This window comes from Trachurus trachurus (assembly GCF_905171665.1).
Source record: "Trachurus trachurus genome assembly, chromosome: 21".
Lineage (NCBI taxonomy): Eukaryota > Metazoa > Chordata > Actinopteri > Carangiformes > Carangidae > Trachurus > Trachurus trachurus.
This window is the reverse complement of record NC_139899.1, coordinates 32,921,147-32,947,604: the sequence shown is the minus strand read 5'-3', so window position 1 is coordinate 32,947,604 and position 26,458 is coordinate 32,921,147. Positions and strand designations below refer to the sequence as shown.

At 42.0% G+C, this 26,458-nt stretch overlaps 1 protein-coding gene and 1 long non-coding RNA gene across 2 annotated transcripts in view; one reads left to right on the top strand and one right to left on the bottom strand.

Annotated features, from left to right (window-relative positions):
• The window catches only part of LOC311004127 (uncharacterized protein), a gene marked incomplete at its 3' end in the record, with an annotated part of 309,814 nt that overhangs the window by 6,871 nt on the left and 276,485 nt on the right, over positions 1-26,458 (bottom strand).
• Positions 12,688-13,930, top strand: LOC311004386. Its single transcript, XR_014596304.1, has 3 exons — positions 12,688-12,821; positions 13,073-13,170; positions 13,844-13,930. It is a non-coding gene; the product is annotated as an uncharacterized lncRNA (long non-coding RNA).

Below are 26,458 nucleotides of genomic sequence, written 5' to 3'. Positions count from 1 at the left end.
ATGAAACAGTGGCAGATATCAGAGTTATGGCTGAAAATATTTTTTTCCCCAATGGCAGTTCCAAAAAAAACAAAAGTCTTTCAAACTATTCAACTCACATTGAGAGCTCACAGATACATATTAATTTGTCTAATACAGTAGATGAGCTGTATAACGAAAGCAAGGTGAAAATGCTAAGACTTTATCTGTGCACCAAAATGAAAATGGGACAGCAGCCCCCAGTAGGAGTGGAGGAGGGTGATCACACAACAAGTCAGCCCTCAGAAGTAGATCTCACTGACCAGAATCAAGCTGTTGAGGATCTGTTGGTGGAGGACAGCTCTTCAGAATCAACACACCACCATGTTATTAATGATGGAGCTTCCACGAGTGGATGTTTGGAATTGGATGAGACATTACCATGGGATGGTCTGTTAACTCTGGGCGAAGGTGAAGATTCTCATGCAGTTATTTTTGTAGGTGAACACAGGCTGGATGTAACTGAAGATGAACCAAACCTTGAAACAGCTATTCCAGAAAAGGAGGATGATGCACCTTCTCAAACAGTGGATCAATCACTGTCTGCTCCGGTGCTTGCAGGGGAGGCAGATGTTTCAGCCCAAGCACTTTCTGAATCACAATCTTCTCCTGTAACACTGATTGTAAGAAGAGCTCACTGTCTCACTGACATGATCAATGCCTTCAAGGACCCCAAAATTATGACATCTGAGGTCTGCATCAAAATGCGTTTACCAAATGGAGAGCTTGAACAGGCGGAAGGAAGTGGTGTCTTGCGAGACTGCCTGACAGAATTTTGGATGGATTTCTATGATAGCTGCACACTGGGAGTTGAAGTGAAAGTCCCCTTCATCAGGCATGACTTTCAGCAGGAAGAATGGCAGGCTGTAGCCAGAGTGTTTGTAGTGGGGTGGAAACAAGCTGGTTACTTCCCAGTAAAACTTGCAGTACCATTTCTGGAAGAGGTGCTGTGTGGCTCGACGACCAGTAGTTTCAAGGATTCTCTTTTGCTGTACGTATCACATGAGGAAAGATCTATCCTTGAGAAGGCTTTGGAGGACTTTAATTCTGTGGACACAGATGAATTACTGGATGTACTTGATACACATGAATGTAAACAAGTCCCTACCAAGGACACTCTGCTCCCTGTTTTGTCACAAATAGGACACAAAGTAATTGTTCAGGCCCCAATGTATGTCATCAAGGGCGCCGGAATGGGGGGGGCCAAGGGGCCATTGGCCCCCCCACTTTACGCCCCTGCCCTGCTCTGCCGGTCGCTGATCACCATAGGCCGCTATCCCGGTTTCAATAATTCCCCCGGTCCCACCCACATCAAATGAAATAAACCAGTAAAACATAGAAGAATCTTTAATTTTAAATCAAATCTAATGCTACTCTGTCTGTAGTGCAGCCCAGTAAATAGTCCCAATTCAAGTCTCTCCGGCTATATGGTGCTCACGTGAATGCACAGCTGAACGGAGCTTCTCTAGCTTCCGTCGTCCTCCCTCCGCTTATTATCACCTTCACCTTCGTCACCTTCTCATCCTGTAGGCTTCATCCACAAACACTGTGGACCTAGTGCACCATCTCAGAAAGTGCAACTTCTGCTCTGCCGGTGAGCGAAGGGAAGTTTACTTTGAAAAAATGCGAGGAAAAGATTAATTAACCTGACTTGTTAATAGCCTAGTTCAGCTTTGGTGATAAATGCCTTTATAGTTATTATCAATACCAGGTGATTTACAGTTGTTACAGTTGTTTCACCTGGAGATGACGTAGCCTACACACCCACAGAGACAGGTGATGAACCGGACTATAGCGGCGAGAGATTTATGACGTTACGTAATTCAATAATCAATATTAACGAGGGCGAGTATGGTGTCTTATTATGGTGTAGCTTATTTCCAGCATGTCACTGTCTGTTTACAGAATCAACATCTAGCTCATTCCTAAAGTTTGTGAAGTGTGTGTGGAGTGGTTGAGCGGACCTGCTGACAGATGTGCAGCTGACAGCCATGACATCACTAGACCTGAGCCACCAGCTGATCCTCCCTCGCGCACGTCCTGAGGACGGGACAAAGTCTCCTGGATATTATTTTTTCTTTTCCTTTATTCATTTCTAACTGGCTCGTTTTGCCAGTAAAAACCATAACTTGTGAGAAAAAGAAGAAATGCGCGAAAACAACAAAATTGAAACATTGTAACCACAGCTGGCCGAGTGGTCTATAACAGCTGTCCATATGAAGCGAGCACAGTCACGGACTGAGACAAAGTTATTTAGCTACATAAAGTCCAAACGTCTGTCTTAGCAGGCGTTGTCCTTAAGCATTGTTCCTATTATTAAAACATGAATGACAAGAAAAGAGGTGAAAAGTAGCCGCTGCAGACTGATGCGCCACAGACCTGAGTGCTCATAAACGGTTACTTCGGCTTTTACAAAGGCTGATTTTCTGCTTGATCCATGATGATTAATTTACCTACAGAAAATCTAAATGCATGGTAAAAGTAACATTAGCCTACTAATATTTTAGAGATCTCAAATTCACAAATGATGTTTTCTATTATTAAAATTCTGATTAAAAAAATTGGGTCAGGTCGGACCACGGGCTTCTTTTATTTTTTTATTTTTGCCATGGTCCAGCCGAGAGACTGCTCGTGAGTCCGGCTGCATCAGGTCCAGGCTTCAACACCTGGATCGGACCGGGTCGGGTCGTTGAGAACCTAGCAGTTTATAGAAACTGCTCAAAGAGGTGTAGTATTCACAACATTTTATTTACTCAAACCGGCAGCCAGACCAGAACAGGAGACCGGAGTACAGGGCTTTCTTTTTTTTGATAAATTACGGTATCATGAGGGTCTGGGAGACGCTGGCGGAGGAGGGGGGGGGGGGGGGGGGGGGGGATTACGCATTATGCTGGTATTACGCATCACGGCCGGACGCTACAATATGACTATTGCACCGACAGTGAGTGTGTAAATCTATGCCCCGTAACAACCCAACCTCCATGGCCCCCCCACCTCTAAAATGAATCCGGCGCCGCTGTATGTCATTAAGTGCTGGCGTCCTGTTATGGTTTCTGTAGCAAGTTTACTGCCACCAGAAGGACTGCATCATTTCATTGCACAAAAAAAAACCAACTGCAAAAACAGTGAAGGCGCTTCTAAACTTTCCAGAAGAGATGACAGCAGCCCAATCAACAGTTTCTCGTTACCTGAAGAGGTACATTGGAGAAATTGATTGCAAGAACCTTCAGCTTTTCCTGCGGTTCTGTACAGGATCTGATGTCTTGGATAAGGCCATATTAATTGAGTTCATAGAAACCACAGATTTCCTCCGCAGACCACAGTCCCACACATGTGGATGTGTACTGAAGCTGCCCATTGGTTACTACAGCTATCCAGATTTTCGCAGTGAATTTAACAACATTCTCACAAGCTCAATGTGGGTAATGGATGTGGTGTAGGTGCTCAATGTGGGTAATGGATGTGGTGTAGGTGATTGATTTCCACTTGTTAATAGCAACCCCAGAATGTGAAACTTTAAAGATGTTTACCTGATTTATTTTGTAACTATCAGCTGTTCTTGTCCTGCATAATCAAATTGATTGATTTATATTATTACAGTTGTTTATAGCAACCCCAGAATGTGATCTTTGAGTGGTGTTCTCAAGGGGTTTAAAATGTATTGAGTTGTTTACACAAGTTGTTAAACTTTAAAGATGTTTACCACAATTATATTGTGACTATCAGCTGTTCTTATCCTGCATAATCAAATTGATTGATTTATATTATTACAGTTGTTTATAGCAACCCCAGAATGTGATCTTTGAGTGGTGTTCTCAAGGTGTTTAAAATGTATTGAGTTGTTTACACAAGTTGTTAAACTTTAAAGATGTTTACCACAATTATATTGTAACTATCAGCTGTTCTTATCCTGCATAATCAAATTGATTGATTTATATTATTACAGTTGTTTATAGCAACCCCAGAATGTGATCCTTGAGTGGTGTTCTCAAGGTGTTTAAAATGTATTGAGTTGTTTACACAAGTTGTTAAACTTTAAAGATGTTTACCACAATTATATTGTAACTATCAGCTGTTCTTATCCTGCATAATCAAATTGATTGATTTATATTATTACAGTTGTTTATAGCAACCCCAGAATGTGATCCTTGAGTGGTGTTCTCAAGGTGTTTAAAATGTATTGAGTTGTTTACACAAGTTGTTAAAACTAAGATGTTTACCACAATTATTTTGTAACTAGCCAGTAGTTTGAAAGCTGTTCTTATCCTGCTATTACGTACAAATTACGTTTTAAAAAGATCATTAAACCATTCAGGTTTGTTACAACATGTTGATGTCTTCTCTGTTCCATTCTATACATCTTTAAGAAACTATATGAGGATGCACATACATGAAACCTGTATGCAGAATATTTGCACATATATGCTGCATATATACATCATATGCTGCATATATAGTTATATTACATGTCACTTTCTTAATGTGTTGTGATTTGTTATGGAGGACACAATACTTGATCAAACATTGCATTGATTTAATCTCTTCCACTGTGATTAAAACAGACACACAGGAAACATAAAGGGCATTGATGATACAACCATCAAAATGAGACTTAAGATAATTGCACAAATATGAAAAGTAATATGTACAATATGCCATGTACTAAAGTACTGTACATGTTTTGTATGCTTTTGTCCACTCAAATTGGCTCAAATAACTGTGGACGAACTGTGTCCCTCAGCTGAATATACTGTATAAATCAACTGCCTGGGACATGGTAGATGGGAACTCCAAGCTTGATTCTTCCATTGTTATTGTGCACAAATCAAACAAATCCACATCACATGGAGCTGAACTTAAAAATGTGCAGCTGTGTTTACATGCAGTCAGATCTTCAGTTAGTGGAACAAGACAGTCTTCTGCACCCCAAAGGTGAGGGGCCATGTACATGACATCAGGTATCCCACTTGGCACGTTGGTGTTCTTGGAGGGCCTTATACGGTGAGCATTCCAAACACCCTGGATGTCATTTAATAGCTCCTGTTGAAGGAACAAGAACGATTAAGACATAGCTGAAACACTATGCATTTTTAAACAGTGACCTTTGCATATAACAATGCAATAAAAGTTGATTAAATTGCATTGTGGTGTGTCTTATTTTCACAACAGTTTAAAGAATTAATAGCTACATGGTGTGGCACCCTGATCATTTTAATCAGTTTATTTGTGTAGACAGACACACCTGATTCAGGCTGGACTAAAATAACTACCTTACGCCAGTAGATGGCGTAAGGTAGCAACGGGTGGTTGCTGCGGGCCCCCGTTGTCGTGGCAACAAATGTCAGCTGAGAGGAAGTCCAGCCGCAACAGTTGTAGCCTAGTAGTTTCGGATTGAGCTACAGTGTGTGAGTTTATCTGTTTGTCTTTTCAGACTGCTGTAGGCTACATAATAAATACAGAGTGTGTTACAATACACACATAAACATAAACTCAGTGACTTATATGTATTTGGCCTATAAGATAGTGTACAGTTTCTGTTTATCTTGCTGTGATCATAATATAGGCTATTTACCTGAATGATTGGCATGAAGCAGAACTGTGACAGAGCTTTGTCAACGAAATCCCCAGAGAAGAATCCCTCATCCTTCAGTTCTCCTAAAGCCGTGATCCAGGGTTCGATTCCTTCTTTTCTCATCACTCCCCACCAGCTCTCAATTCTCTGGTTCGCAGTACTGGCCCCTGTGACATAGCTTCTCTCCGCTGCTCTATCATCCACGTCATCTCTCCGTAGATACCGTTGAATGTCTCTGACAACCACGTTCTCAGTGCCCATGTCAGTCCGTACAAGCCTGGGACAGCCCCCACAGCGCTCCAGTGTCTCCACAAAGTACCCCCCGATGACTTTCGGATCGTTGTTGGTGAGAGCGGCCCGCAGCCACATGACTTTGCGTGAGAACCCGTCAATGCAGCCATTAATGCATATCCCGTATGGCTTTAGTTTGTCATACGAGTCTATGTGCCACACAAAGTTAGGTCCCTGAGCAAAATATTGCCTCCTCCTGAGACGTCTGGTCCGTCGAAATTGTGAACCAATGGGGTCCAGCAGAGAGAGGAGGATCCTGACGTCTTCTTTTCTCATACGAATTCCGTGTTGTATACACTTTGTATACATCCACCGATAACCGTGATCCTTTCCAGAGCCTTGCAGTTGGTCAACAATGAAATCTATCCCGGCGTCCAAGTCGTACCTACGCCGGTGCAGCGACCTGGCTTTTAATAGTCTGTTGAGATGACTCTCGCTAATGATGAATCCCTGCAAAAATGTCTTTGTATTTCATTCCCAGCCTAAAATAAAACTCTATCATACTATCCCTGTCCATTGTGTGACAGCTCCTGTTCCTGTTTGAGAAGGTGCGCTCGATTTGCTTGCCCAGCTGTCCAGGAATAATGTTTTATTATTTCGTGGCCACAAATTAGTAATTCGTGGGCACGAATTACTATTTCGTGGGAACGACTTGCTATTTCGTGGGAACGACTTACTATTTCGTGGGAACGATTTACCTATTTCGTGGGAACGACTTGCTATTTCGTGGGAACGACTTGCTATTTCGTGGGAACGACTTACTATTTCGTGGGAACGACTTATATTTTTTTTATTCCATGATATATCACGGGCTCCGTACATAGATGATGGATGGATGATTTAATAATCATTTTAAGTCTTTTTTCTTTCTAAGAAAAAACATTAAAAAGTTATTTTTTCCATATTGAGATTCTCTTTTTTATTTATTTTTTATTGAATGTGATGATAACATGAGTTTTAGATGATGTAGCAGTTGTAATTAGTTCTTTATCACCAAGAACATGAATGAAACAGATTAATGCTACTTAGACACTCAATAACTGAATATAAAGTGATTTCCTCTTTCTACCTGTAATAAATATTACTATTACTACAGTATTTGTGAGTAACGTACCTGAACTATCCTGTGTGTGTGTGTGTGTGTGTGTGTGTGTGTGTGTGACAGCAGTGTGGTCAGTAAGGTGTCGGCTGCAGCTCACGGTTACTTCACTGACCGCTTCCTGCAGCGCTTTGTGTGTAAAGTGTCCAGAAGAGCGCCGCTCATCAACAGGTGAGTTCAGGTCAGGTGACCAGCAGGGTCTGATGTCATAGATATATATACTGACTAGAGGCCGCCTTCTGCTTCTCAGCGTATGTCAACACGGCCGCCATCTTGGTCCGGGGTTTCTGACCCAGCAGTCAGACCCTTGTAGAACACATTTCAGTGTATTTATGCATGTGGGTGTATGTAGCCTAAATGTATGTTAGATAGCCTACAAAATTGCTGTTGTATCATAAATATATGTCTGACATTTATAATAAACCAAGCGGCTTGAAAATCAGTTGAATATTCAGTGAGTTATGGTGATTTTAATCGTTGAATCCTTTTTTTTTATTATTACAAATGACACTGACTCTAGCATTTAAATTCCTACCAGTTCAATGTTACGTATGGACCAGTATCTGAGCATTTACCTTTACTTTGGTGCCACATCTGCCGATACGGTTCGAATTTTGAATTTATTGGTTTAAATATACACAGACAATGCACATTAATAAACATTTCTGTAAACATGCTGGTTTAGCCAAGTTGGCTAATTTTCAACCACAACCGGTTCAGACATAATCTTTTTTTGGAGGAATCTTTACGATTAATTAATTGTGGCGTTTAATACCACATTAACTGTGAAAACAAGTAATGGTGACATCCCTAGTAGAGAGAACACCTGAGTTCAACTGAATGTTCATGTCAGTGCCTTTTATTTCTCTGCAACGACCAAACTCACTCCCAGCGACCTGATCAGAGGGCAGATCCACCTCGGTGCTGAACACCTCCATCACCCGAGAGCCGCCTGGCGCTGCGAGCGTGAGGCGGAGCGAGCGCCGCTGTCGGTCCTGATTGGTCGAGCAGATGTGTCATCACATCTGTAAACCTGTGAACCTGCGCTGACCTTTACTTTGAAAAGACGGCACGGCACGGCACCCTTCAAAATAAAACACCGGTTTATGGAGAGTGTATACATAACATGGACCAGATGTAGTTAATGACAGCGACACCACGCAACTATCTCATCACTGATTGATCATTATATTGATTAATTGATCAGTTATTTTGGTCTGAAAACGACCATGACAGATGAGGAATGTCTTCAAGAGTCAGAAAAACCTCTGAATATTCAGTTTCTACACAACAACGGGAGAAAAAACACGTTCTGTGCAGAGTCTGAGGTGAAGCTTCTGGATGTTGTCAAGGAGATAACAGACTGAATGTAATAATAATAACTAGCTGACTCCCATCACCTGAGAGGATCAGACAGGAAGCAGAGAGCTGAGAGGAGCTCCTGCTTTTCATTATTGACCCGTTAAAGAGTACGTTCACACGGAAACGGTCTGAATAGAAAACCCTGCACTGCAGAAACTCAAAATACCAAGAATATTTGTCTTATTTCTAGTCAAAACAATCTCATTCTACTTAAAATAAGGGTTAGAGGTTAGGGTTAGACTCATCACACAAAAAGTAGTTTGTGTTTAGACACTTTTTACTTCTTTCAAGTCTATTTTCACTTGAAATAAGTAGAAAAATCTGACAGTGGAGCAAGTTTTTCTTCCTTATTACAAGCACAAACAAGTTGCTTTCACTGAAATTTTGTTTGAAACAAGTGAAAATGATCTAAAAACAAGTAAATTTTTAGGTGATGAGTCTTATTTAAAGTGGAAAGAGATTAGTTTAGACTAGAAATGAGACATTTGGACAAGAAATTAAACAATTATTCTTGGAAATATTTTGAGTTTTTGCAGTGTAAAGTGGCGTTGTTGCGTTCTCACTTCTTATTCCGTGTTTAGACGAGCGTTTCTAGGGTGGAAATCCGCGTGCACACGGCGACGCAGAAGTCTGTGGAATTGAATGTTGTAGCACGCCAGGCGCCGAGGTGGCAGTGTCACGTTTCTGCGTTTTCAAGCCCCCAGGGCCTCAGACTTTGATGATGATGATGATGATGACGATGTGATGACACAGTCGGCTGCACCAATCGCTGTACGACCAGGGTCCAATACAAACACACTAAGAAACCTTGATGATGGTCTGTGACGAAGGGCACAACGCAACAACTCAGACCAGATCTGATCTGACTGCACCAGACTGTTCAGGTTCTGCTCAGGTATCTAGTAGAAACTAAACCAGGTGTGACTTCAGACTCCCCATCAAACATTAACCAGTGTAAATGTCAATGTGTTGTTGTTAGGGATCCATTACTTTTCTTTTTTTTGGCTGGTTTATATCTGTTTTTAATAATCTACCTTTAACTAAACATATTTTCACTCTGTTCCTGTTGTAAAGTCGACGTCGTTACATCAGGGAACTTAAATCCATATCGCTGGTGTCAGGATTCCTCCTGTTACAATCAATCAATATATAGATTGTTAATCTTTAAAACCATGACGTCATGGTATAAAACCAGAGACGAGGCTCAGCTACTAACCTGCACACCGTGGTTTAAAGACTTCTTCATCTGCACAGACAAACACATGTTGTATATTATAGTAGAATATATAAATATAAATATAAATATAAGAGTGAAGGGCAGAGGCAGGTTAGACAGACGGACTAACTGTACTGTAACTACTACTTTTTGCTCAGTAGGGGGCAGTGTTTTGTTTCTTCTTCTTCCTGTTACACTATGCTCTGGTCATTATTATTAGAGAGCGATGCTGGACATAAGAGTTGCTGAATTATTACAAAGCTAAAGGGTGTTTGTGTTGTTTTTTCTCATGTGTGCAATAAGAGCAGTGTAAGTGTTATTTTTGAAATGCAGCTGAGCAAGTGTGAAAACCCACCGTCACTAACAATACCAACAATGTGATGTATCTGTTGTATATAAATACACAAACAGAGACGATGTGACAGGAAACCTGTTGATGATACAAGACTGAGACAGTGACGATGTTTAGACTGTGATAGAGAATCAAATCCATGCCAGATTTAATCTGGTCGCTGGTTTGAAACCTTGATAAATACAAATCTTCAAGCTGTTGTTATTGATGCTGCTTTTAGCTGATGTATTATTATTATTATTATTATGGTTATTATAAGAGTTGTTATTGGTTGATCTCAAACAGGAAGTAGCAGCAGCTGCAGTGTCTGACCTCTGCAGCTCAAAGAAGTAAAGAAATAGTTTTTATTCTTCTGTTTTTTGAGCTGGAGTCAAACTGAAGAGTTTTTACTTTAAAGGGATAGTAGCATTTTTTTAAAGTGGGGTTGTATGATCTCCAAATAGCCCAGTACTTTAATTGCAGTAGAAGACTCTCTGCACTCCTCCCGTTAGCAACGCCAGCCCATAATAGCCCTGCCCAGAGATTTACAACATACAGTGTTGTGAACAGACCCAAAGAAACGGCCTATTTTCACGGCCTAAAAGTGGTTTTACCTGGAAAGAAATACACAGTTCCATTGTTCACTATAATATATTTTTTTCCAGCCCTTCAAAGTGCAGGAAAAACACAGTAAATCTCTGGGCAGGGCTATTATGGGCTGGCGTTGCTAACGGGAGGAGTGCAGAGAGTCTTCTACTGCAATTAAAGTACCTAGGGGCTATTTGTAGATCATACAACCCCACTTTTAAAAAATGATACTATCCCTTTAATCTCTCAGCTGTTTAATAGATACAGTGCCTCCTCCTGGCCTCCTGGCAGCGTATTTATCTTCATTTGTAAACATTATTCTCATTTTATCATATTTATGACTTAGTTCAAGTGTAAATATCGGTTTTGAGACGATCACATAAGAAAGAACTATATTCACTGCTTTTAAAGAGAACGGTTCTAATCTGAGTTTCATGTGGGGAGTGTTTGTGATGATGATGATGATGATGATGATGATGATGATGATGATGATGATGATGATGATGTGTTGAATGTGAGATGGCTCCAGAGATGAACCGACTGCATGATTTATAAACTATTTTTTCTACAAAAATTAAAAAATATATTATAAATGACTGATGTTTTTGTCTGTGTGTGTTTATTTATCTGTGATCTGTAGAGATAGATCATCTGACCCCCCCCCCCCCCCCCCCCCCCTCCCTACCTGACAGCACAGAAATAGGTTCATCATGTGAGTGGTAAGAATAGACCTGTGGTTTGTAAATGTCTCTGCTGCCAGTGGGCTCAGTTCAAGGCCTCAGTCCTCTCTGACCTTTGACCTGCTTTATGAGGCAAAGACAAACATCACGGCTGTGGTCGTCTCCAGAAAGCCAGGGAGAAGAACCATTAGAAACACTATAAATAATATTATGTAAGTTTAGTTGTAGGGTTAGGGGTTAGGGTTAAGATAAGATCATCCTTTATTTGTACCACAGTGGAGGGGATTTACAAGGTTGCAGCAGCAGACAACAGCAAAGGAAGCACAGATAATAAAGAGCAACAGCAATAAAAAGAAAGCAGTATTTGTAATAGAGTATAATTAATGAATAATAAGAATAAGAAAAAATGGTTACCTACACCTACATTTGGACTTTAAGATACGATAAGAATTACTTTATTAACCCCAAAGGAAAATTAATTTATGGAGGTTTAGTCACTTTCTTTATATATTAGGCTAAATAAAACGCTACTTTTCTAATTTTTCAATGTTTTTTTTTTATAGTAAGCTTGTATGATGTTATGAATATACCTGCAGTAGCTTTAACTGTGGGCAGGACCAACAGAAACAACTTTTTTTTTTTTTTTTAGACACTTTACAAAATGCCACTGAAACAATCCAACTGTTATTCCCACTACAGGTAATTAGCATAAATGATGACAGTAAAGGAAATTAAGTTAAACAGTTTTATTGTTATGATATAGCTAAATGAAAGACGCTAGCGTTCAGAGTTTTACTGGGGAAACGTTGGCCAATACATGTAATGAAATGATTTTGCCCCAAAGTACAACATCATTTAAAGTTACCTGACACGAAATGTGAACTGCAAATCCAGGTGTCGTTGCCAGGAGCCCAGCCGTTTCTCCGGATTGCAGTGATCCATCTTGGTCTCTTTTCTGGTGCTTTAGGTAGCCGGCCGACATGAGAAATTGTTCCGCGACACAGGAAGAGCAGTGAACTGAGACACTGGGAGCTTCCGCTACAAACAAGCTTAAAGCTGGGGTCTGTAATGCTGTTCAGAAGCACTTTTCGTTATACTGGGGGAAATGGCCCGTCTAATTTCAGAGGAATCAGTACATTATGTCATCAGGAAAAGGAACGGAAAAAAACAGAGCTCTGTGACAGCCGCAGGACTGAGAAAACTCCGTCCAATCTGTATCCTTCAGACCGAAGGGCACGGATTGGTCGAAGTTTGCTCGGAGAGTAAAGAACCAATCAGATGCCTCCGTGTCTCGTTCTGCACCCGCCCCCTCCTGCGCGCGCGTGCACAGTCTTCACGTCTCGCTGTTGTTGCCTGGCTGGAAAAAGTCAGCACTGCTCTGCAGAAGAACGGATTTCATGCTCATTTCTGAGCAACGGCTGAGAAAACGCAGCCCAAATCACCACTTCCACGGTTACTTGTAACGACTCGCCCTGAGAAAAAGGCAAGGAAGAGAAAGCCGGAGGAAGAAAAGGCTGCTGACAAAACGGCTCGGGATCAGTCTATGCTCTGGATGCAGCAAGAGGCTAAACCAGAGTACATCGGTGTAGCTTCAGGTCGGTGGAAACAACGGAGGGATCTGGGCCTGAAAAGTGATGCCGAGGTTGCTGTCTTCTGCTGGACAGGTAATTATTTGTTTTGCTTCGGGGAGGATTTCTTATTTTCATGAAATATGTAGGCTAACTTTTGCTAACGTAGCTATTGTAGCTTAGCCAAATGCTAATATTAGCTTCTCTGTGGGTTTAAAACTGGTCGGTGACGCTAGTATTGAATAGATTCTACCATAGTCGTCAGTGTCTGCATTATTATTGTGATAAAAGACGCACATATGTTGGCTTTTACGTTTTACAACTGTTGCTTATTTATGTTTTCATAGTCATGACATGAGAAGGATCGATCAACCTCGACGCCGTCTAAACACGGATCGATTAGGCCCCGCTAGCTTCAACTACTGTTTCCAAGTCTCTGTCCACGGTGAGTTCAACTTGCTGCTGCTGCTGCTGCTGCTATTGCTATGAATATGAATTTGACCAACGTTGTCTTTGGTGTGGTGTAAAAATCTGTCTTTCATATCTAGCCCTTTCTGTTTTATATGGCTCAAAGTGCTATTTGAGGTACTTCAGAAAAGTATTATTGCACATACAGTATATATAGCCTACAGTATATGAAGTGATATCTGCCGTATCATTATACAGACATTGAGTAAATGTTAGTGATTATCTTTTGAGAAATATGATGGCCTGAGGATAAAACCTGTCCTTCACCTTAGGAGGTCCAGCACTCCACACAGAGTTGTTAACATCAACTACAACAACCACCAACACTAAAATAAAACACAGCTACCTTAGGTTGTACCTCTAACTTTGTGTGGTGTTGGTGGAGTAATTGATAATGTTACAAGCTTGTCTATGGACTATACTCTGTTAGCTGCTGTGCAGAGAGGATAGGGGAAAACTGAGGATCTTCTCAACAGTTTATATAAATCTTTATGCCTTTTTGTTCTGTCAAAACATCTTCCTTTCAACTGCCAAACCCAAGACTTCTATTTCTACATATAAACAGTTCTGTGTTTTGTCCTCTATGAATGAAGGGTAAATGTATGTTGATGCTGCACTGACAGTATTCTCTATTTTTGCAATCTTCACAGAGATGATGACTTCTCAGTAGCTGGGGTTCAGGAATCAGACATTAGCTGCCCAGAGGAGACAGCTCTTCAGCAATTGGATGCAAGGTATGTTACTGTGACAACCATCCCTGCTGCCTTGCTCTCTCTCTCCTCACAGTAGCAGGGTGGTCAGTGGCCGAAGCTGCACCTGGGCTCTGGGGAGGCTGTGGTCTACAACTCCCTTCTGGAGTCAGCTGCTCTCCCTCTCTCCTGCCTGCAACACCTCCTGCTCTTTGGTTCTGTTTTTACACTCTATAACACCCCACACACACATACTCTTCCATCCATACACCCACTTACATTACTGATCTTACAGACCACACACACGCCATGCTTAGTTTGTTATTTTTCAATCCTTTTTAATCAGGAAAAAAGGGGCAAAAAATATTATTGGCATTTTTGAAGAGGACACTTTTGTCCCTAAATGATAAGAACGTATGTTTTTCATAAGGGTGTAGGTTATAGGTTGTATCACAGCCACCACACTTGACAGGAGTTACCTCCTGCTCCTTATGATGTTGCTCCTTTCAGACGTTGTTCAACTGGGGCAGAGCTTTATGCTTCAGACCTTGACGCATAAAACTCCACCCCGAGTAAACTGTAAGCTAATATGAATGTATCACACAAAGCTTATTATCTTTTCTCTTATTACAGATACGGCAAGGTGTACAATAAAAAGTGGAAGAAGTGGAGCCTTTCCACAGAAAAGGTGGAGATGGACTACAGTTACATTGCAGATCAACAGAGCTGACAATACACTCCTCATACACAGCCTGACCTGTCTGCCTTCCCTGGAAACACCTTTTCCATGTAAACACCTTCTCCAATGTGTAGATATACTCATGTTGAAAATGTACAGATACTTATGTAACAATAAAGGGTTATACCAACTTTGTTGTAATTTTTCTGTAATCACTTATTTTTGTTGTGGTGGTGAGAAAATGTATAGCTTCTTTTGCAGAAATACTAAAATGAAAGGCATTCATCACTTTCAAATTTTTATTAAAAACAATATAAATAACAAAAGACACAATTTAAATATAAGTCAAAAATATAGGCCTAAATAAGAATAATAAAATAACTTTGGAATGTACAGACTGTAAACCTGGTGCAAATTTGACAGGAATCTAATGTAGAACACAGTATAAACAGCAGGGCTCTAGTAAATCTTACAGTGTGTTTACACTCTACAAGGGACAAAACCTTTATACTGTCCATGAGGATCTGGGTAGCGCAGCGGTCTCTTTATTTTCCAGACACAGGAACTAGGTAGACATGAAGCTGGAGGGCCTGGTGGAGGAGCATCTCCTGATGCTGACATCTGCAGGTATCAAACAGGAGGTTTGGGTTGATGAGATTCTTCCAAGCTCAAGTCGTTCATTTCTAGCCTGTAAAGAGAATAGTTGATCAAGGAGATTAGACTTTCTCATCATGTTGTCCTTATTATTACTAATATTACTGGAATTTCATTTATTATTTTTTGTATGTTTATATTTTTCCTTTTACAGTTTATGAATGACAATGAATTCTCTAACAGAAATGTTGTGTTCACAGTAAATGGCATGTCATTGTTTACAGTTGTTTACAGTTCTTGATTATGTTGAGATCAAGAGAAAAAAAAGGGCTCAGACTGTAGCTGGGGTCTGAGCCAGTACTGTCATCGTGTAAACTAACAAACAACAAAGATATCGTTATCCTATTAGCATATCTGCCTAACTAATTTATGTAGCCAAATTGAGATATTGGCCTAAATTTACTTTCCTAACACTTCTGCATCACCCTGCATCATTTTCAATGAAAAACTGAGTTAGGCAGATATGCTATGTGATTATTAAAAACACTAAATACACGTTTGTCAGTGAAAAACACATCACAATCAGGCTACAATGTAATTTAGCTGATGGGTCTGAATCCAGCCGGATCCTCGGGAAGATTCAGCAGATTCAGACCTTCAGACCCGACCTGCCCCTGGGTCTGCACAGACTGATGTGCTATAAAACAAACAATAATAATAATAATAATAATATAGTTTACTTACAGGTACGGTAAGTGAGACATGACTGTTTGTTGTCGTCCAAAACTACTCGTAGCTCGTAGCTCGTAGCCCTTAGCTCGTAGCTGTCCTCTCCTCCGTGCTGCTTCTGTGCGCGTGCTAGTGTGTGGGGGCGTGGCTTGGACGGACTCACTGACGGGAGGGGGAGCAGGGGGGAGGAACTTTAGGAAGTGCTTTTTTCAAATCTTGCTCGCTCTCTTGCTAGTTTTCCAGCATTACAGACCCCAGCTTTAAAATATAGACTTATTTAATTTTTTTCGGAACAATTTCTCATGTTGGGGCTTCAATACAAGACGGACATTACAGACGAGCAGCATGGAGGTATCTGGATGTTTTTTGGTGTGTCTTTTTGGACGAAGAAAGTTGGTATCCATTCACAACCATTATATGGACAAATACTGCTGCGCGGACCCCCCCCGTAACTCAGAGAAGGCACGGAGGACTCTGAAACTTCTCCCAGAAATGTTAATTTTGGGTGAACTATCCCTTTAACAACTAGAGAAAAAACAACTGATAAACATTCTACAAAGTAAAAGCCACACATTGGCAGCAGTGAACAATTTCAGAATAAGACGTTGACGCCTATGGAGAGACATTTTAGTCAAAACTTGATGAATGAATTAAAATCTGCCAGGAAATGAATCTCAAAATAAATCCAGTAATAAATGTCGACATGTAAATGTTTGTTTATTAATTCATTTATTTACTGATTCTTTATTAAATCACATTGTTGTTTATTTCACATCAGATTATTTACATTCATGGATTAAATCAGTTGATTTTTTAAACTCTTCTCAGTGATTCTCATAAACTTCTTCTTGTTTTTCAGGTCCCAGTGATTTTTCTGTTGCCATGACGCTGATGAGTTCATTATTAAACTGTGTTCATCTCTGTCCAGTGAAAACGACGTGAGTGAGAGACAGAGACAGACGTGTAGAGACTGAACTGTCTGTTCAACAGAGAGAAGGTTTCTGTGACAGGAGGAGACTCTGCTTCACTCAACACAGAGACACTGAGGAATCAGACCTGTAGAGTGTAAACCCAGGATACAGAGGTTGAGTGAAGGTGGTGTTGAAGGTGTAGAGGTGGATCAGTGAGTCAGAGGAGACTCTGTAGAAGGACAGAGAGCCAGCAGGACAGTCCACATACACTGCTACTCTGTTAGAGACAGAGGAGGAGGAGGAGGAGGAGGAGGAGGAGGAGGAGGAGGAGGAGGAGGAGGAGGTGATAGGTGTCTCTCTGTTATTGTGCCAGACTCTGTAACCACCATCAGAGCAGTCCAGACACCAGGACTGATCGTTCTGTCCAAACACACAGTCTTCACTGTCTCCTTTCCTTCTGATTCCTCCGTAACTCACTGATATATAAACGTCTCCTCTGCTCTCGACCTCCCAGTAGCAGCGACCAGTCAGACCAGTTGAACACAGCAGCTGAGGCCAGTAGTCAAATCTGTCTGGATGATCAGGATATGACTGATGCTCCTTCACACCTGTTGCCTTCCTGTTGTTGTCAGACAGTTTGATCTCTGTGTTCACTGTGTTTGTGTCGATTGTGAGTCGACAGGAATCTGATGGAGAGAACAAGACACAGCTGCAGTTATTGATCATTGATCAGTTATTGACAGTTTGATGAAGACTCATGAGGTCAGTGATGTGACAGTGTGAAGATGGTTGAATGTGCTGCTTTGTTTCCAGTACGGATGCACATTTTGAATTTTTTTTCTGACCGATAACCGACGCTCGTTAACCGATTATTAACCGTTAACCGATAAGATTAAGACGGTCCAATTTTTTTTTTGCTATTAAAGGAATAGTTCAACATTTAGTCAAATTGTCCCATTGCCATAATCCCTATAGTCATAGCAGTAGGTTTGTTACCTTTAATTGTCGGTGCAAGCTGTTTTTAGAACGGTGGAGCAGAGCCGCGAGCTGCTCAGAGCTATGCTACGGAGGCTCATTATGGGATTTCTTGGTTTCCCCTCATCAAACACTGAGGGGAATATACACAAAAAATACACAATCCAACAACTCCACAACGCTCTGGTGGACAAGTTGTGAGCTGCACATTCACCACACTATGAGATAATAACACAACGTTACCACACAGAGTTGTTTTAGAGGGAAATACATGCAAAACCGCTGATGCACGTTGCCTTCAGGGACAGTTTTTCATCATCAGTCTCTGCATTTCCCTCTAAAACAACTCTGTGTGGTAACGTTGTGTTATTATCTCATAGCGTGGTGAATGTGCAGGTCACAACTTGTCCACCAGAGCGTTGTGGAGTTGTTGGATTGTGTATTTGATGAGTTTGATGAGGGAAACCAAGAAATCCCATAATGAGCCTCCGTAGCGTAGCTCCGAGCAGCTCACGGCTCTGCTCCGCCGTTCTAAAAATAGCTTGCACCGACAATTATAGGTAACGAACCTACTGCTATGACTATAGGGATTATGGTGATGGGCCAATTTGACTAAATGTTGAACTATCCCTTTAAATACACATGTGCGCTGTGACAGCTGATCAGTGTCACATCCACTCTGCTCTGTCTCAGCTGATCTCTCATATGGAGGTTAGATCGTCCAGTGTAGAACTGTTTTAGTTACAAAGTGCAGCCAAACACCAGACTGAAGGAGCAGCAGAGCTCCTCTGTGGAGCTGCAGGAGAGCTGCATCAGCCTCCTCTGTTATTTAGTCTTTTCAGCGCTGTTGTTACAGGTGATTCACATCTATGTCTGTGTAGCTACATTTATGGTCTGATCTTCCTTCACGGGGGCTGCTGCACATACTGTCAGTCCTCCTGTGGAACTTTTTACCGCGAGATATGACTGAAGGCACGTGGAAATCTGCACGTGTCGACCAGTGTTGTGGGTAACGCGTTACAAAGTAACGCGTTAGAGTACTTTAATTACTTTTTTCGTGTAACGTGTAACGTAGCGCGTTAGTTTCGTGAGTTGAGCAATCAGTAACTTAGTTATTTTTTTAAAAAAGTAATCCGTTACTTTTCGCCGGATAAGGAAAGGAAAATCCCGACTGCAGCCTGCTTTTTGTCAGACAGACTACTGTGCAACCTGCGGATGTGTCAGCCGAGGCGCAGTGCTGTGATGCGTCTGTGCCCTGCTGACCTACGATACCTATGTGTGTGTGTGTGTGTGTGCGCGTGCGTTTCAATTCGCCGGCGAAAAGGACAAGAACATAACGGTAAAATGCACACGCTGCGTTGGTGATAAGCTTCTATCGACCGCAAAAAAAATCCACATCCAATTTAAGGGCCCATTTACATGGATCAGCTCCACGTACGGAGCTGCTTCTCCAGCAGCAACAAGCAGCTCGGCTCTCAGTGCTTGCTGCTTTCAGCAGCTCCCTCTCGGCGAGCGGCAGCCCAGTTCTCCCCTGGTCCAGCCCGGATCTCTACTCCATAGCTGCCGTAGCAGCAGTGTGATACCAGTACATTCAACTGCATTTAAAAAAAACTTTTATTACACACAACAAGGCAGGGCGTTCACGTCTCGCCAGCCTCCCTCCTCTCCACACGTGAGTCCTCCGTTCAAACTGACAGACAGATCGAGCAGTGAAGCCGCTGAGAGGGATTCACGGCAACTCCTGAATTTTGATCAGTTCTGCGATCAAAAAAAACCAAAAAAAAAACCCGCTATGTGGCATATTTCTGACTGTCTTTCCTGTTATTGTTATCCTGTAGAGTTAATTTGGTTGGATGACTGATGTTATTCATCAGGACTCAGTGCATTTAAAAGAGGCTGTGTGTCTGTCTGTTAAGTTGCAGCATGTGCGAGGCGCTGCAAAAGGCTTTTAATTTTTGGTAACGCATGAGTACTCTAACGCGTTACTTTTATTCATAGGTAACGCAGTAACGTAACTGATTACTTTTAATTGATGGTAACGTTGTAACTTAATTAACTACTTTCAAAAGTAACTATACCCAACACTGGTGTCGACACGCCCCCATGAGTTGACGACAAGGAGCTAATAAAAAAAATAACTGATAGTATTAATCGGTCAAAGTTCTTGTTATCGGTTAACGGTTAAACGGTTCAACATGTGCATCCCTCGTTTCCATGAATCAAAGTAAAAACAGACTTACACTTCCTCAGACCTGGTGTCAACCATGGGACTCCAGCAGGCTCCACCCTGAAAGGAGGAGGGGGGTCAGAGCAGCACCTTCTCTGTCAGCATGCACACATGGACATTACATGGCTCTCACACACACACTGTTTTATCACTGTGTTCACATGGAGGCTGGTATGTATGGATGAACACTGAGCACAGAGAAGAAGGAGCTGGAGTCTTTATCTAGTGATGATACAGAGCAGGAGGAGACCAGGAGGAAACACTTCATCATGTCTTTTCTCCATGTGATGTCACTGCAGTGTGAGACACACACTTTCACTCTCTGACTCTCAAGCTGCACAAACACACGTCACAGCAAAGAAGATGAAGACACAACAGGTGGAGCTGACCAGCCCAGATATCCCACAATGCACCAGGAAAGAAGAAGAGTGCAGCTGTGAAGAGTGGATGCACTGCAAAAACTCAAAATCTTTCCAAGAATATTTGTCTTATTTCTTGTCAAAATGTCTCATTTCTAGTCAAAACTAAACTCTTTCCACTTTAAATAAGACTCATCACCTAAAATCAACTTGTTTTTAGATCATTTTCACTTGTTTCAAACAAATTTTCACTTGAAATAAGTAGAAAAATCTGACAGTGAAAGCAAGTTTTTTGTGCTTGTAATAAGAAAGAAAAACTTGCTCCACTGTCAGATTTTTCTACTCATTTAAAGTGGAAAATTTGCTTGAAAAAATTAAAAAGTGTCTAAAAACAAGCTACTTTTTTTTTTAAATGTGATGAGTCTTATTTTAAGTATAATTAGATTTATTTTGACTAGAAATGACATTTTGACTAGAAATAAGACAAATATTCTTGGTAAGATTTTGAATTTTTGCAGTGTGGTTTCAGTGTTTGATGAGGAAGGAAACACACTCAACACGTTTGTTAGAGCTCAGTGAAACACACAGTGAGTTTAGTGAGAAACACTGAGTGTGAACACAACTTGTGTTTGTTTGAAGAAAACTCCCCAGGAAGCTGAAGAATGAGGCTGTGAGCAGGTTTCCACAGGAGCCACAGCAGCAGTGAGTGGATGAAGGAGCTCTAATAGAAACCATCTGATCACAGTGACAGGACGGATCAGGATCTCATGATCAATGACTCTGTTCTTCTCTGCTCTTCACACAGATCAGCTGCAACACACTGACTCACTGAGATCAGTCACATCATGTGGAATAAAGCAGCCGTCCTCAGGACCAGTCCTGAGCTCCATCAAACCTGTCCACACATTTTGACTGGACTTGAAGTCAGAGTCCAGAGGAAGCAGAGAAACTGTAGAGCAGAGAGAAGCAGGCTCAGCTCAGAGCACATGGACTCAGACAGGAAGTGAAGCTCCAGCTGCTGGAGACTTTCATTAAGGAGCCACTTTGTGGCTTCATCTGATCTGGAGTCAGCACACACACAGTCTGAAAACAGCTGTTTGATCACACACACATTCAGCCACAAACACTGATTATTACACTGTTCACTACACTCACTGTCTTCTGATTGACAGCTCCAGGCCTCTGGACAGTGAGGACATCTGGATGTCACACTGTGATTGACTGTCTCCTCAACACAACAACACATCTCATCAGGACAAGACCAGGATCTCAGAGAGACTGAGCTGATTATTGATCATCAATATCTGACCAGACAGAGAGCTGATGGTGCCGCCTGGTTTCTGTCTCTTATTTCCTCCTTGGTTGGAGACGCTGGGAGACGAATGTCTCTGAGCAGTGGACATGCTTTGATTCTTGTTGCTGTGTTGTTGTTAGTGTGTCCACACTCAACAGGTGTCTACAGTCTCTGGGACTGTTCAGGTCAAACACTCTGTTGGTTCAGGAGCAGTTCAACCAGCTGCAGCTGAAATGTTTCCTGATACACTCTGAAATAAAGTCTGATCCAAACATCTGGAGAGACTCAGAGCACAGCTGCCAACAGCTGCTTTCATCACTGACATCTCTTCTCCTGAATATGACACAGTCAGTACGTTTACATGACACTTGAAAAAAACAAATTATTGCCTTAATCCGACTATAACTGGACAACTGAAGTGCATGTAAACACCTTAGTCCGACTGAAATCGGAGTTGAGAACTCCGATTAAGACACCCAGATAATGCGATTGGAATTAGATTTTCTCCGTCATCTAAACACCTTAATCAGAGTATAAGTGGACAATGCATGTGTGTTCATGCTCCACAACCGTAGAGACGGCACCAAGTGGAGCAGAGAAGCCGCCTGAGCCCCGCAAAGTAAAGAAAAAAACCCAACATCAGCGCCGAGTCAATGCATTTCACACAGCGCGACGCGACCAGCAAGAGTGTTTTATTAAAAAAGAAAGAGAGAGAGAGAGAGAGGGAGAGGGAGAGGGAGAGAAAGGAAGCCCGTATCCTATTCTCAGCGCGCATCCAGCCCAGACTGGTGCGTCTGGTCGGGAACTGCAGTTGATAATTTATTATTAAGCTACTAAGTTGTTTATATCCAGTTTTTTTTACGAGATGACAGAAAAGTCAACAGGACAGGCGGCGTATTAACCCGCTGAAGCAACGGGTGACGCCGCATGAGGGGGCGGACCCCGTCAATAATTCGGTTTTCTCAGTTGCATGTATATTGAGACAAGGACAGAAGTCCGACTTGACGCCAAAATCGAATTTTGAGCATAGCTCGATTAAGCTCTGCATGTAAACGTACTGAGTGAGTCATGATGAGACACTGAAGTCATCATGAGGAGAAACTCCTGATCCCAGTAGTTCATCACTAGCTGCGTTTCCATTACAGATTGTCACAAAATAAAAGCGATATTTCTGAAACTTCGAAAAAGTGTAATTGCTATTTGCGGGTGTTTCCATTGAAAGGTGTTTTGTGAATGAGCCGTAATCTAGTCTCGCCATATCCCATAATTCTCGCCCCGCGAGACTTCACTTTGAGGAAGATGGACGTAAGCGTCTTGCGTTCCTATGGTGACAGCCAGCCGCGGCGCTACTAGTGGGCCTGGGCCCACCCATTCTAGCTGTTCATCCAATAAGCATCCCGAGGAAAGCTTTGAGTGAAAGCTTCTCAGCCAATCAGCGGCTCCTACCCCACGTGTGGCAGATGTTCAAAACACACACAGCCAGTGTCACAACTAAGCATATAAAGTCCGCTAGTGTAACCGATGGGTTCTTTTCATTTCATTTCACCAAAAATCCACTTTATTTTGGTATTGCTGTTAATTTTAACCTACAATATTCTTTTCTTTGATATTCTTATGTGGGAGCTTTTATTTTGTTAGTTTTATTTTGGTAACGTAACCCTTCCTTTCCGTCAACATCCTGTGCACGTCGCGCCGTTTCTCTCAGTATGAAAAATGGCTGATGAGACGAGGTAGGGGTAAAACGTGCTCTTGTTTAAAATATTTGCTAAGAGTGTGAAATGTATGTTTTCTTTATGTCTTAACCATGCGGTTTTAATACCATGTCTTTTTTTTAGCTAATTGAGTGAATGGGTATGGTATGTGTGCAGCTGTGAGTGTATTTTGCACGGCGCTCCGAGTGACGGTCGTGAGTCTAAGCTAAGCTAGTCTCTCATGCAGTTGTTATTCCTCCCCTCCTCTAGAGGTGTGTGAGACTGAGAAGAAGAGTGCTGTCTATACTAACAATAATATTGCTGTACGCAGGTGAGCTCCCATTTGCTTTTGTGTATTTTGTTATTGCATTTGTGATGATTTCGCATTTTTTATTCACCCTTTTGGTGCTGATGTTCATATGTGTTCTTATTTACTTACTAAAATATTGCCAGTGGGTCTTGGGGGGTTGTTTGGTGATTGTATTATGACCATGAGAATGAGATTAGGAGTTACACATGCGGTCTGAAAAATGGCTGATGAGAAGAGAGGTGTGTGAGACTGAGTGCTGTGCTGTACTAACAATAATATTGCTGTACGCAGAATAAATCTCCCCCTGCTGGTCGAAACGAGAATTGTGGTCCTTGTTTCCTCAACGTCACAACACAACGCAGACCGGTTACACTAGCCTAATGCTAACGTATAATGTAAAACCACATAGACGGGCTAACAGAAATTAGCATCGCGCTATCGCCATTTCGCGGCAACTGACAGCCATAAAAAGCTGTTTTAATTCTGGATTTAGCGCTGTTAACACGTCACTGTAATATTTTTTCATGCGAGAAAGTCACAGTTTAATCCAGAGTCTGTGGTTAGTTTATAACTTATGTCTGTGGCGGATCAGGGCAGCGGCTGTCACAGCAGCAGCAGCCGCTCTACTCAGCTGATCTGCCGGGAGGGGGGGGGGGCAGCTCCGTCCTCATCCCAGGGAGAAAACGAGCCAAGTAACTTTACGCTTTCAGAGGTTTACCGCTGGCTGGTTAATTTTAACAGCGATCTCAGCTGCTACAGCTGTTGCTGTTATTGTTTTTAACAAAGACGAAGGCAGCGCTTGATTGCTGAAAGGCAAAGCCTGTGTGGCGCTGGCAGCGGCCACAAATAAGAGACTCCAGCTGTGATGAGGTGCTGACAACAATGTACGGTGGTTGTGTCGGGGTCCGTCCGCTATTCAGACATCCCGCTATTCCGACATGTCACTATTTAGACATCCCGCTATTACGACATCCCTCTATCTAGACATGCCGGTAGTCCGACACTTTTTGATACTGCTATTCCGACACATCTTTTTTTTTTTTTTTTTTACAGCTGCATACCCAGGCGCGTCTCTCTCTCTCTTTTCTTTTCAGCATGTCTATCACTGGTTTGATGAGGGAGTGATGTTCTTAATCTCAACAACTCAACTATCAAGTCGCAAACAAAACTGACACACATGATAAACAAACAGAACTATGTTGCAGTTTGTTTGTCAAGTTAACCTGTCACCTTCAGCACCACGGACAGCGCTGTGGATGAGCCGCGGAGAAGCTGTGAGCGTCTGGGCTCTGGGCTTAGGGCCTGGGGCCTCATTTATCAAAACTGTAAGTAAGCAGTGTAAAACTGCTGCTACTAAATGTTTTGCTTAGGCCTACGGTGAAAAGACACCCAACATATTTACACCTTTTTCAGATCTATCAAACTGTGCGTGCACAACTCTGCACCTCAACTTTGATAACTGGATCCAAGAATGGTGCGCAGTTGCACACGTGAACACACCTCCGTCCCCGGAATGCCTAGACACAACCATATATGGTCAGCACGTGCATATTAATTAGCCATGTGCGCTCTGTGGAGCGACAACAAAGTGACAACGAAGACAACGGGCGGAGGGGGGGGGGGGCTAGATACATGGCATCGGGCAATAAATCAGGCAAAAACCTCCCAAATCTCAACAAAAGGGAGCAGAAAAAAGAATAATCTTATGTAATCTGCCCCTTTATTCCAGACATTTTTTTCTTCTTCTTATTTTACCTATGTTAAAACAATGTAAAGCAGCAGGATAAACTCAGGTGACAGAATAATAACAGTCTCAGTAGCTGCAGATCAGTGTGCGCTGCTGCCGGTGTGTTTTTAAACTTGGAGGGTATGTTTTTTCTTCTCTAATAGGCCTATGTATTTGTGTATGAGAAACAGTGTCTCAGATGAAAAAATTAAAATTAATCAGAAGGACACGTCTGACTATAACGTAATCAATCAATGTCGGAAAAGCGGAATGTTTGAAAAATAGTAAAGTGCCGCTACTCCGACAATGAAAAAAAAAAAGTCTGAATAGTGGGACGCTTAAAAAATAATGTTAATGCCGCTATTCCGACAATTAGAAGTCAATGTCGAAATAGCGGCATGTCGGAATAGCAGCATGTAACCGGTTGTGTCCACACACCCGTACTGGTACTGACATGTTGGCACAGGAAGGAGGGGAGTGTGGATGCGAGCCAATCTCCTTCAACCATGCACGGAAAAGGGGAATGATTGGAAAGGTTTTTCTAATTTATTGAGAAACGATGCCCAGGTCAGCAATGCATGACAAAAAACATGTGGTTCATTCGTCCCCTCCAGTTACATAAACCAACACAGCGTGGACACACACAACTCCGGTGACGCCGGTGACGTGTAGAAAAGCGAAAAAAGTGTTTCCATTACACTTTTGCGATACACGTTTGTATCGATACGTCTCAAAAACCACCTCATGAGAGGGTAAAAACCTTTTAGCGATATTTGAGAGTTTTTTCGAAATGTAGGTGTTTCCATTACCAGCTTTTCATTTCGATATTTAGGTTTTTCGCATTTCAAGGGGTAATGGAAACGCACCTACTGTGACTGATGAAAGCTGCACAGCTCATGTTTGAAACACGTTTTGAAACAGATTTTGGCTTCAGTATAAACTGTGTTGGGACTAGAGGGCTGCACGGGCCTGGAAATTAAGACCATACCCAGCCCGAGCCCGAGACTCTCAAACCCGACCCGACTCGAGCCTGAATTAATAAATTAAAAACCAGGCCCGACTCGGCCCGTTACCCGAAATG